Source organism: Neomonachus schauinslandi, chromosome 5 (assembly GCF_002201575.2).
Source record: "Neomonachus schauinslandi chromosome 5, ASM220157v2, whole genome shotgun sequence".
Classification (NCBI taxonomy): domain Eukaryota; kingdom Metazoa; phylum Chordata; class Mammalia; order Carnivora; family Phocidae; genus Neomonachus; species Neomonachus schauinslandi.
The window spans coordinates 148,017,142-148,029,845 of NC_058407.1; the positions used below are offsets into that span (position 1 = coordinate 148,017,142).

Genomic DNA, 12,704 nt, shown 5'->3' on the forward strand with positions numbered 1-12,704 from the left:
TTTTCAATTTGCACTTCTATAAATGTGTCAGGGCTATGGGTCACTGAATTATTCAGGCACTTTCTGAACAATGCCCATGATGGAATGGGCGCTTTGGAGTTGTGCTTTCGGGGATGACATCATTTGGAAGTTATCAGCAACACCTCCTCACAGATCTCAGGCGGAGCTGCATTGTTTAGACAAGTGCTAATAATTTAAGCCTCTTGTAAATGAGAAGGAAACAAGTGATAAATTAAGAAAGGAACAGTTTATATTTGCAATTTGCATTTGCAATAAAAGTGCCTCCTGTGATAGCTGCATATTCAAGAATTGAGAGAGCTGGGAGGGAGGGAGTGGGAGTGGTCATCCTGGGGTCTATCAGGCTGGCATGGTGCCTGAAACTCCACTGATATCCATGAAGCTGAGGCTTGAAGACTTTAGGGTCTTCCGGGATTCCTATTAAAAATGCTAATATCCCTGTGAAAAGGCAAAGGCTTTCAGATAAGGATTTTTTTTTTTTTAATTCCAGCCAAATGCTCTTTATTCCTAAAACAAGTGACAACAAAAGTTTGTGAATTAATTAACAGGTTAAAAGATACACTGGGCAAGTGGCAAACGCAAAAACAGTTGAAATGATGTGTGGTAGTACTGTCATCAGAGAGAATACAATTCAAAACCAAAAGCTAAATTTGCCCATATGAGAGATTATAAAATGATAAGAGCTCTAACCCCATGGAGAAAATAGTATAAGCAGTGAAATTTTCTGACCAAACAACAGAGCATAAGGGAAAGAAATCAGGAACAACCTAAGTGAACATGAACAGAGAAGCAAAGGAATAGCTTTTGATGCACCCTTACTATAAAATATTCTGTAACTATTAAAATTGATGAGTTGCATCTCTGTTTTGGATTAGACCAGGGGGTCTTGACCCTGGCTGCACATTAGAATTATCTAGAAAGCTTTTAAAAATGCCAATGACCAAAATGATTCAAGTGGTCTTGGATATGCCTTGTGGAAGTCAAAGATATGAATAGCCTTCTACCTATTAAAGAAATGGATTTATAGTTTAAAAAGCTCACCAACAAAGAAAACTAACTTGTCCAGATGAATTCGCTGGTGAATTCTATCGAACATTTAAAGAACTACAGTCATACCTCAGAGATATTGCAGGTTCAGTTCCAGGTCACCACAATAAAGCAAATACCCCCAATAAAGTGAGTCAAATGAACTTTTTGATTTCCCATTGCACATCAAAGTTATATTTATACTGTATTGTAGTCTATTAAGTGCGCAACGGCACTATGTCTAAAAAAACAATGTACGTATCTTAACTTAAAAATACTTTATTGGTAAACATGCTAACCATCATTTGATCCTTCAGTGAGTTGTAATCTTTTTGCTGGTGGAGGGTCTTGTCTCACTGTTAATGGTCGCTGACTGATCGGGGTGGTGGCTCCTGAAGGTGGGGATGGCTGTAGCAATTTCTTAAAATAAAACACAATAAAATTTGCCACATCGATTGACTCTTCCTTTCATGGATAATTTCTCTGTGGTACGTGACGCTGTTTGATAGCATTTTAGCCACAGTGGAACTTCTTTCAAAATTGGTGTCAATCCTCTCCACCCCGGCCCTGTTTTATCAATGAAGTTTATGTAATATTCTAAATCCTTTGTTGTCATTTCAATAATCTTCACAGCCTCTTCACAAAGAGTAGGTTCCTCCTCAGGAAATGACTTCCCTTGCTCATCCGTAAGAAGCAACTCCTTGTGTTAAAGTTTTATCAAGAGATGGCAGCAATGCAGTCCCATCTTCAGACCCCACTTCTAATTTTCTTGCTATTTCCACCACTTCTAGCTGCACTTACTTCCTCCAATGAAGTCCTGAACCCCTCAAAGTCATTCGTGAAGGTTGAAATCAACTTCTTCCAAACTCCTGTGAGTGTTAGTATTTTGACCTCTTCCTGTGAATCATGAATGTTCTTAATGGCATCTAGAAAGGCGAATCCTGGGGCGCCTGGGTGGCTCAGTTGTTGAGTGTCTGCCTTCGGCTCAGGTCGTGATCCCAGGGTCCTGGGATCGAGCCCCACATCGAGCTCCCTGCTCTGCGGGAAGCCTGCTTCTCCCTCTCCCACTCCCCCTGCTTGTGTTCCCTCTCTTGCTGTGTCTCTGTCAAATAAATAAATAAAATCTTAAAAAAAAAAAAAAAAAGAAAGGTGTATCATTTCCAGAGGGTTTCCAATTGACTTTTCCCAGATCCATTAGAGGAATCACTAACTAGAGAAGCTGTGGCCTTAGAAAATGTATTTCTTAAACAGTTAGACTTGAAAATTGAAATGACTCCTTGATCCATGGGCTGCAGAACAGGTGCTGTGTTAGCTGGCATGAAAACAACATTAATCTCATACGTCCCCATCAGAGCTCTTGGGTAACCAGGTACGTTGTCAACGAGCAGTCATATTTTGAAAGGAATCTTTCTTTCTGACCAGTAGGTCTCCACAGTGGGCTTAACATATTCAGAAACTATGTTGTAAACAGATGTGCTGTCATCCAGGCTTGGTTGTTCCATTAATACAGCAGAGGCAGAGTAGATTGAGCATAATTCTTGAGGGCCCTAGGATTTGCAAAATGGCAAATGAGCATTGGCTTCCACTGAAAGTCACCAGCTGCAATAGCCCCTCACAAGGGAGTCAGCCTGTCTTTTGAAGCTTTGAAGCCAAGCAGTGACTTCTCCTCTCTAGCTATGAAAGTCCTAGATGGACTTTCCAATAGAAGGCCATTTCATCTACCTTGAAAATCTATCATTCAGCATAGCCACCTTTAATGAGTTCTCTTACCTACACCTTCCAACAGAAGTCCAATAGAAGGCCATTTCATCTACCTTGAAAATCTATTGTTCAGCATAGCCACCTTCACTGTGTTCTCTTACCTAGACCTTCCAGAAAACTTGCTGCACCTTCCACATCAGCACTTGCTGCTTCACCTTGCACTTTTATGTTACAGAGATGGCTTCTTTCCTTAAACCTCATGACCCAACCTCTGCTAGCTTCAAACTTTTCTTCTGCAGCTTCCTCACCTCTCACAGCCTTCACAGAATTGAGGAGAGTTAGGGCCTTGTTCTGGGTGAGGGTTTGGCTGAAGGGAAATTTGTGTCTGGTTTGATCTTCTATCCAGACTCCTAAAACTTTCTCCGTATCAGCAAGGAGTCTATTTTGCTTTATCATTCATGTGTTCACTGGAGTAGGACTTTCAATTTCTTTCAAGAACTTTCCCCGTTGCATTCACAATGTGGCTAACTGTTTGGAGCAAGAGGCTTAGCTTTTGGCCTATCTTGGCTTTTGACATGCCTGCCTCATGAAGCTTCATCATTTCTAGCTTTTGATTGAAAGCGAGAGATGTGCAACTCTCCCTTTCACTTGAACGCTTAGAGGCCGTTATAGGGTTATTTATTGGCCTAATCTCCATATTGTTGTCTCAGGGAATAGGGAAGCTCCCAAGGGAGGGAGAGAGATGAGAGAATGGCCAGTAACTGGAGCAGTAAAACACACACAATATTTATCAATTGAGTTCACCGTCTTGTATGGGCATGACTCATGGCAACCCAAAACAATTACGATAGTAACATCAAAGATCACCAATCACAGATAACCATAAATGATATAATAACAATGAACAAGTTTGAAATACTGTGAGAAGTACCAAAATGTGACAGAAAGACACGAAGGGAGCAAATGCTCTTGGAAAAATATGCCAACAGACTTGCCCGAGACATGATTGCCGCACATCTGTAATTAGTAGAAACTGCCCTATCTGGGAAGCACCATCAAATGAGGTATGCCTGGAATACCAATTCTACAAAAACTCTTCTTCTAAAAAAACTGGAGAGGAAGGAATACTGCCTGATTCATTCTATGAGGTCACCATTACCCTGACTTTAAAACCAGAAAAAGACAGAAGAAAAAAAATTAGAGAACAATGTCTCTCATGCACACAGATGCAAAAATTCTCAATAAAATTCAAGCAAATTAAATCTCAAATTTTTGTAAAGAGACAATAAAAATACCTGTGTGGGGTTTATCTCAGGAGCACAGCTTGGTTTAGTATTTGAAAACTGATCCATGGAATTCACTGTATGAGCAGCCTGTAAGAAAAAAACAAAGCAGGACCAGTTCAATAATAGATGCAGAAAACCCTTTTGTAAAAAACAAACATCCATTGATTATAAAAACTCTGAAAACTGGCATGGAATAAAACTTCATCAGCCTGATAAAGGCATCCATAAAGAACCTACAGCTAGCCCCATATTTAATGGTAAAAGACTATGCTTTCCCTCTAAGATCAGGAATCAGCTAGATTTGTCTGCTCTTTCTACTTCTGTTCAATGTTGTTCTAGAGGTTCTAGCAGCACAGTAAGGCAATCAAAAGAAATTAAAAGCAACCATATGAGAAATAAAAAGTAAAGCTGTCCTTATTCACAGACCTGATAATTTATAAAGAGAACTTCATAGAATCTACCAAAATGCCACTAGAGCTAATAGGTGAGTTTAACAGGTTTCTGGTCAATATATTTTAGAAATCAATTTTGTTTCTATATATTGGTAATGAATACATGGAAATTAAGATTTATAAAATGATACTTTTTAAAATAATAACACCAAAAATATGAAATATGTAGGGATAAGTTTGACCAAAGTTGTGCAAGACTTATACACCCTAAGAAATCACCAAACATTGCTAAGAGAAATTAAAGAACATCTAAAGAAAGTGAGAGAGATGGTATTGAAAGACCTAATACTGGTAAGGTGTCAATGCTCAAATTGATCTATAAAGCCTATACCAACTCATTCAAAATCCCTGCAGGCCATATTTGTGTAAACTGAGTAGCCACTTCTGAAATTAATATGGAAATGCAAAGCTCCTGATTTTGGAAAAGAGGAACAAGTTGGAGAAATTGCACTATAAGATTTCAATACTTAGTAGAAAGCTACAGTAATCAAAACAGTATGATATGGTGTTGGCAAAAGAAAAAAACACAACACAAAGATCAATGGAACAGAATAAAGAGTCCAGAAATAGACCCACACATACATAGCCAAGGATGCCAAAGTACGTCTGTGAAAATGAAAAGGAAGCCACAGATTGGGAGAAAATACTTGCAAAATGCGTATGTTGCGAGACTTCTATCCGGAATACAGAAGGAACTCCTACCACTGGATAACAAAAGACAAACCATCCAATATACATCTGAACAAACACTTCACCCAAAAAGACATACAGAAGGAAGGGTCACCTGGGTGGCTCAGCCAGTTAAGCCTCTGACTCTTGGTTTCTGCTCAGGTGATGATCTCAGGGTCATGAGTTCAAGTGCTGCATCAGGCTCTGCACTCAGCATGGAGTCTGCTTCTGATTCTCTTTCTCTCTCTGTCCCTCCTACTCATGCTCTCTCCCTCTCTCTAAAATAAATATTTTTTTAAAGAAGACATACAGAAGGTAAATAAGCATATAAAAATTGCTCAATATTATCAGTCATTGAGAGAATGTAAAATAAATCACACTGAGATACCACTTCACTCATACTAGAATAAAATGTAAAAGATGGATCTGACCAAATTTTTATGGGCACCTGGGTGGCTCAGATGGTTAAGCGTCTGCCTTCGGCTCAGGTCATGATCCCAGGGTACTGGGATCGAGTCCCGCATCGGGCTCTCTGCTCCTTGGGAGCCTGCTTCTCCCTCTGCCTCTCTCTCTCTGTCTCTCATGAATAAATAAATAAAATCTTTAAAAAAAAAAAAAGATGGATCTGACCAAATTTTTATGAAGTTGTGGAGGAACTAGAACCCTCATACTCTACTGGGAAGAACATAAAAAGTGACAACCACTTTGGAACATGGTCTGGCAGTTTCTTAAAAATTTAAACATTCGGGACACCTGGGTGGCACAGTCAGTTGGGTGTCCAATTCTTGGTTTCAGCCCTGGTCACGATCTCAGGGTCATGGGATCAAGACCTGTGTCAGGCTCTGCACTCAGAGGGGAGTCTGCTTGAAATTCTCTTCCTCTCCCTCTGCCCCTCCTGCTCATGCACTCTCTCTCTCTCAAATAAAATAAATCTTAAAAAAATTTTTAAACGTTCAACTAATGGATGACCCCACCATTCTCCTCCTCCTATGTACCAAGGAGAAACTGAAGCATGTGTCCATACAAAGACTTGTAGAAATAGGGTCAAGGAAGCTTTACACTTAATAGCCAAAAAATAGAAGCATCTGAAAAGTCTATCATCAGATGGGTAGATAAGTGAGTGAAAGATATCAGACAAAAAGAATATGTATGCTATGTATCCACTTATATAAAATTCTAGGAAATTGCAAACTAATCTATAGAGACAGCAGATCCATGGTTATGTCGGGATGAAGGAGGAAGGTATTCGGATGAAGAAGGCATTATAAAAAGGCTTGAGGAAACTTTCAGAGGTGACAGATATGTTCATGATCTTGATTGTGGTGATGATTTCTCATGATGGATTATAATGTCCAAACTCATCAAATCCTCTACTTTATTTTTTTTTAAAGATCTATTTATCGGGTGCCTGGGTGGCTCAGTTGGTTAAGCCACTGCCTTCGGCTCAGGTCATGATCCTGGAGTCCCGGGATCGAGTCCCGCATCGGGCTCCCTGCTCGGCAGGGAGTCTGCTTCTCCCTCTGACCCTCCCCCCTCTCATGTACTCTCTCTCTCTCATTCTCTCTCTCTCTTTCTCTCTCTCTCAAATAAATAAATAAATAAAATCTTTAAAAAAACAAACAAACAAACAAACAAAAAAAGATCTATTTATTTATTTGAGAGAGAGAGAGAGAGCAGGTGGGAGTAGAGGGAGACGTAGAGAGAATCTCAAGCAGACTCCGTGATGAGCATGGAACCTGTCACAGGGCTGGATCCCACGATGCTGAGATCGTGGCCTGAGCCAAAATCAAGTTAGACGCTTACCAGACTGAGCCACAGGCACCCAAATCGTATACTTTAATATGTAAAGTTATTGTAAGTCAATTGTACTTCAATAAAGCTGTAAAATAATGCAACCCTCAGTCCCATGCCCAGATATGCTGATTAAGTAGCAGTAGGTAAAGTACAAGAACCATCAGCTTTTTTAAACAGGTCTCTCGGGACATGCTGATATAGATGATCCCTGAACTGCACTTTGAAAAATGCTGCCAGAGGAAAATATATCTCTTGGCTACACCAACCAGCCAGGGGTACCATATACCAGGCATGGTTGGCCAGTTCACCCCAATCGGTCAGGCAAACAGGACCCACCTAACTGGAACCAGCAACCACTTTTTCCTTCCCTCCCTTTCTCTCCACACTGTCTCATCCACAAGTTCATTTTTCTTTCTCGTCACTTCTTGTCTAGTGTTCTTACCTATCACTCTACTGATTCTGGCAGACCCTCCTCAAAAGTCTTCCCCTTGTGGCTTTAGACTTCTCATGTCCCTAAACACCCCCAAACTTCTGGAGCCCTCCCCATCCTTAAGCTGGAAGGATCCTGCAACTAAGAGAAAAGGCATTACAAAGTTTCCAAAATTGACTCATAGAAAAGATGTTTTGTCCAGAAAGGCTAGAAACCAAGCTCAGTCTAATGGACTCAAACACCTTTATTTTTTTTTTTCACAAATTCTTGTGTCCCTTTTTCTGACTGCATTTAGTTTTGAGATCTTGTGATTTCAGGCCAGCGGGCAATACGAGTGCATATTGTAAGAGTATGGAAAAAGTTAAAATTTAAAAAAAAAATTAAGATATGGAAATAAAAATCCAGTAAACTTTTTTAAAACACTGATAACCATGAGGAAGATTAATGCATTTTCCCTTATCACTAATCCTTTGTGTGGATTAAAAGGGGTTTTCTTTGTGTGGATTAAAAGGGGTTTTCATTTTTTTTTTAATTAATTAAACAAGGAGGTCATTAGGCTGAGGTGGCTTTAAAGCCTTAGTAACCTACGCAAGCCAGCAAAGCCTAAGCCTTCGATGCCTCAAGGTCAAGTCATGGAAAACTAAGGACAACCAATCACGATTAGCCAACCAGCCTTTCCCAAATAAGGCAACCACGGAAGCTGTGGTGAATCCAATCATTTCCTTGCAAGAGTCTTTCCTCTGCTCCTGTCTGTGGTTGGTGGACTCCTAACCACTTCCCGTCTGGTGCTGCCTAATTCAAACAGAGGTTAGCTCAAATAAACTCTTGAAATGCTAAGTGTGCCTCAGTTTATCTTCTAACAGGATCAAGACATTGCCCGTTTGCTTCCGCCGCTCTGCCTTTGTCTGCTTCTCCTTCTGAAGTGAGTCCATCCCTCCCCCCGATTTGGGCTGTCAGATTTGTCTTAGTTACTTTGTTTGAAGGTCACTTTGCTAGCACCTGACCTGGGCGGTCATTCAAAGCTGGCAGGGAAACCTGTCTCTCAGAGTTAGGGGCAGCATTAGTGCTCTCTGAGCTGCCTAATACGCCTCTTCTTTGCCCGAGACAATGAAAACCTAATTTGGAAAGCTGCCCTGGCTTTGGAAGCCGCTGTTCACTCAGTCAAAAGAGAACTTTATTTACATAACAGCAATGATCCTATAAATTGATTGACTGCTTCTCACTTGCAGTGCTTCTGGGTCCATTACAGTGATGATATCAGTTAGGACTCTGTGTTGCAGGTACCAAGAACTCCCAGGTCAGAGAACTAAGCAAAAGGGAGAGGGAAAAAAATGGGCTCACTTAACTTGGAAGTACAAGGGTAGAGTAACCTTCAGGCATGTCTTGATCCAGGGATTTAGTTGGGTGCTCCCTGGTTTCTATCACCTGACTACCATTCACTGGGCTATCTTCATTCTCCTGCCCCATGTTTGGCCCCCGGCTGGCCCAGCTTACAAACCCACAATTGCTAGCCATATTTGCAGAAAGGAGCTGGAAGCTCTCTCCCAGCATTCACACCTAGCAAAAGTTTCCTTGGGTCTCATTGACTTCATGAGATCACATGATCATCCCGGAGCCGATCACTATGGCTAGACACATCCCATACTTCCTTTGGCCAGTTCCCAGGTCACAAGCTTATAGAGCTGGGGTCAGAATGAGAGTAGGGGAGGGGGCCCCGAGAAGAAAATCAAAGTGCATTAGAAGGGCACAGTAGGTGCTCTTGGTGTCCCTCCCAGATCCTCAATGCAAGGCCCATGCAGCCATCTCCCAGCTGCTGTACCACTGGCTGTTAACAGCTCATACCGCACTTCTCTGGAGGATTGCTTGGTAGATGCCTTCTCACCGACAGCTTTGGGGAATTGGGTCCTTCTCCCAGGAGTGGCCGGCAACGAATGACTGATTGATACAGGGGTATAAAGCCCAGCTCCCTGGCCTCTGGAGAGGGCAAACTCCGTGCTACAGTTCATGCACCAGAGCTCGCTCTAGGATCCAGCTAAGACTAGGCATCCCCTGGAACCACTTCTTTGCATCCCCAACTTTCCAACCCTCTCCTGTTTCTCTTACTCCATTACAGGTTTGTCCTGAGAGCACGCACTCAAATAACCATTTGCACAAGAATCCCAATTGCAAATTCTGCTTCTAAGCAACACAACCTAAGGCAGATAAAAATGGAAAAAGCATGCTAAGTAGCAAAAACAATAGACCCTGGTGATGATGATGATGATGATCTTCGCCATGTGTTGAGGACTGGCCTCCATGCTAGATGATTTACAAACATGTCTTCTTCATATCCTCACCACAGCCTCCAGAGATGGTCATTGTTATCCCTGGAGGAAGTTGGCCTTTAGAGAGAGGAACTGAATTGCCCAAACTCATATTGCTAGGAGCTAGAAAACTTGGATTTGAACCTACTATCTCTTGTTGCCAGTTGCTACTGCTCAGAGACCAGGTCAGTAACCTCCACCCCACCCGACAATATAGCAAACCTCCTGTATCTGCTATATTCTTTCTTTAATGTGTCATATGTGTCAGACACTTTGCGAAGCTTTTTATGCAGAACCTCATTCAGTTTTCACAAAAGCTGTAAGAAGTGGAATATCATCCCATTTCACAAACCGGGACAACATGGGAAGGTGAATGAGCCTGCCCAAAGTTGCACGCTAGTAAGTGGTAGAGCCCAGCTTGGACCCGAGCATCTGACTTCAGGGCTCTCTCTCCTAACATCTGGTTAACTATTGTTGCTAAAGTTCTTCCAAAATGTCCTAAGAAACCAGACTTCATCTAGCTCTGGAGAATCTAAAACAAAGAAAAGTTTCCCTTTTCTTTTTCTGAGCCTTGGCTTTCTAGATAGGTAGGAAAGCAAATAACAACTCTGGGTCATTAACCCACGTCTCAATCAATTTAAGTCAATTCCAAAAACTGTCAGAGGTGGGTACGAAATTGTCTGTCAGCTTCATACATTTACGATGTGGGGGAAAAAAACCCTGAGAATCGTGTTTAAAATTGGGATTCATTTCCTTGAGCTACATAAAGAGAAGTTGGCTCATTTTCTTTATAGTAATTGCCACAATTTTCCTAGTAGTTCCCTCTTTGTTGTCTGGCTCTCCCTGAAAGTAAGCTTTGTGAGCACAAGGACTAGGTTGGTCTTGTTTATCACTGTTTTCCTAAGACTTGGCACTGCCATGGCACATGGTTTGTTTTTTGAAAATATCTTTGAAAGAATACATTTTGAAAATGAAGGGAAATAGCAATCACATCAGGCTATCTGCTCCTGATAAAGTTCTCTTTAAAAGAGAGAACTGAATGATAAGGTTAGAGGTCTACTAACTCCTCATGATTCTACCAGTGATTAAAAGCCAGTAGTTTCATTATTTTTTTCTGTTCTCTGGTTTCCAGAACTTAATTCTGTCTTGTAAATTGAGGTCAGAAAACTGGTAGAAAATTGAAATCCTCCAGGCTGTTTCTCCATTTGGAGACTAGAGCCACCATCAGCAATGTCTTAATGAATCTCTACTCTATTAAATTGTTATTTGGTCCTGAAGCAGGTCATTTGTAGCCCCTCTTCCTCAGAACAGAAGGTAGGCTGCAGAAAAGAAAGGGAACACTCAGACAAGGCAGAACGATATTAAGAGGTACTCTCCAACTGTGGATCCACACTTAATTAACTCTTTCTGAACAAAGAGCGATCAGATAACAGGCTCACACTGTCAAGGGAGGTTGGAGGCGGTGGAAAATTCCTGCAAAGGACTGTCCAGAGATGGACGTGGTGAGACATCCAGGGATGGTGCATCTGTTTGGAGAACTGAGTCCCTTGCTGCTGGGAGCCTGGAGAATGCAAACTTCTTGAGTCAACTCAATTCAGGTGGGAACGAACCCATCTTTGACCCATCACTCAGTTGCTGTGCTGTCTCATGCCCCCATCATGTTTTATTGCCTTCTCTAGACTGGCCTCCCTGCCTTCATTCTCAAGCCCTGCTCCCCTTTGCAATCTAAAAAGAGTAATTATTTAATGAGCTTCAATTACATCCAGATACTCTAAGCACATTACATGGATTAACTTGTTTAATCCTTACAACAAGCCAGTGGGGTAGATAGGGTTATCATCCTCATTTTGTAGAGGAGGAAACAGGGATTTAGGGAAAAGAAATGGTTTGCCCAAGGTCCCATATACTAGTCAATGGCAGAACAAGCTTCTAGCCCCGGGCAGCCTGATTCCAAAGACAATGCTGTTCACCTTGCTGTCCTGCTTCTAGCCAACACCCAAGTTGTCTCTCTGAAGCCTGGATCTGACCATATCCCTCTCGTTAGTCTTCTGTGATTCTCTGCTGCTCAGTTGATGAAGTCCAACTCCATTTCCTAGTAAGTTTCTAGACTAGGCTTGAATCTGCCTCCACCATCTCTGACTCCCTGACACTCTCCCCAATGTACTCAACTTTCCATCCCCTCTAGACTTTTTACTGTTTCTTTTCTTTCTTTTTTTTTTTTTTTTTGAGAGAGAGAGAGCACAAGTGGTGGGGGGGAGGGCAGAGCAAGAGAGAGAGAATCTTCAGCAGGCTCCATGCCTGCCACATTCACATTTGGGGGAGAGGGAATTCTACTAGCATCCAGTGAGTAGAGGCCAGGGATGCCACCAGATATCACATATATAGTCCCATCCAACAAAGAATTATCCAGCTCCAAATGTTAATATTGCTGAGGTTGAGAAACTGGCTTATCCTAGAGCCTGCTCATAGCAAACAAAGTGACTGATGTGTCTGTCAGAACAAATACAGCTCCGAACTTCAGTTGTGATGAGTGTTTATTTTAAAGGACCTGGGCTCCATCCTTGGGAATCCAATCAGAAAGTCCAGACACAATCAAAAATCTTAAAGTCCCAGGAATCTGGCATGGAAAAAAATCTGAGACATGCATTTCTTCAGTATTTTGCTAATCTGGGCTTTTAAAAATCAACACTGTTTGACATAGACAGGATACCTGGTATGGCAGAAAATACAAATGAGCTCCATTCAGAAGAGAGGTTAATTTTTTTTCCAGAGCTATTTTGGGGAGGAAGGTGGAGAGAATTATCAGAGATATAGGAGTGACTGAGGAGTGTGAGCTTATGGTTGTATTCCAGAATATACTGGAGAGTGCTTCAGATGGAAAGTGTGGAATAATGCATGTGTCTCTAAAGAAGCAAAGGCTGTGTTTTGTTGAGATATTTTGAACAGAATATTGAGAAAACCCTGATCTAGGGAAAGGAAGATTGCAGCTAATCATGAATGATCGAGGCCCAACAGAAAGGACTTA

At 41.6% G+C, this 12,704-nt stretch overlaps 1 long non-coding RNA gene across 2 annotated transcripts in view; it reads left to right on the top strand.

Moving 5' to 3' along the window:
* Positions 1-8,190: 8,190 nt before the first annotated feature.
* LOC110588015 overlaps positions 8,191-12,704 on the top strand; it is a 44,013-nt gene continuing 39,499 nt past the window's right edge. For both annotated transcript variants that reach the window (XR_002480790.1, XR_002480789.1), the window contains exon 1: positions 8,191-8,298. This is a non-coding gene — a long non-coding RNA (uncharacterized LOC110588015). The remainder of the gene's footprint in view (positions 8,299-12,704) is intronic.